The 599-nt window shown below is 58.6% G+C and overlaps 1 protein-coding gene across 1 annotated transcript in view; it reads right to left on the reverse strand.

Annotated features, from left to right (window-relative positions):
* atpaf1 (ATP synthase mitochondrial F1 complex assembly factor 1) overlaps positions 1 to 599 on the reverse strand; it is a gene marked incomplete in the record, with an annotated part of 9001 nt that overhangs the window by 3663 nt on the left and 4739 nt on the right.

Genomic DNA, 599 nt, shown 5'->3' on the forward strand with positions numbered 1-599 from the left:
TGGGACCACGTGGAGGACTAACGTCTGGGACCACGTGGAGGACTAACGTCTGGGACCACGTGGAGGACTAACGTCTGGGACCACGTGGAGGACTGACGTCTGGGACCACGTGGAAGACTAACGTCTGGGACCACGTGGAAGACTAACGTCTGGGACCACGTGGAGGACTAACGTCTGGGACCACATGGAGGACTAACATCTGGGACCACGTGGAGGACTAACATCTGGGACCACGTGGAGGACTAACGTCTGGGACCACGTGGAGGACTAACGTCTGGGACCACGTGGAGGACTAACGTCTGGGACCACGTGGAGGACTAACGTCTGGGACCACGTGGAGGACTAACGTCTGGGACCACGTGGAGGACTAACGTCTGGGACCACGTGGAGGACTAACGTCTGGGACCACGTGGAGGACTAACGTCTGGGACCACGTGGAGGACTAACGTCTGGGACCACGTGGAGGACTAACGTCTGGGACCACGTGGAGGACTAACGTCTGGGACCACGTGGAGGACTAACAACTGGGACCACGTGGAGGACTAACAACTGGGACCACGTGGAGGACTAACAACTGGGACCACGTGGAGGACTAACAA

Source organism: Austrofundulus limnaeus, unplaced genomic scaffold, assembly GCF_001266775.1.
Source record: "Austrofundulus limnaeus strain Quisiro unplaced genomic scaffold, Austrofundulus_limnaeus-1.0 Scaffold832, whole genome shotgun sequence".
NCBI classification, from domain to species: Eukaryota; Metazoa; Chordata; class Actinopteri; order Cyprinodontiformes; family Rivulidae; genus Austrofundulus; species Austrofundulus limnaeus.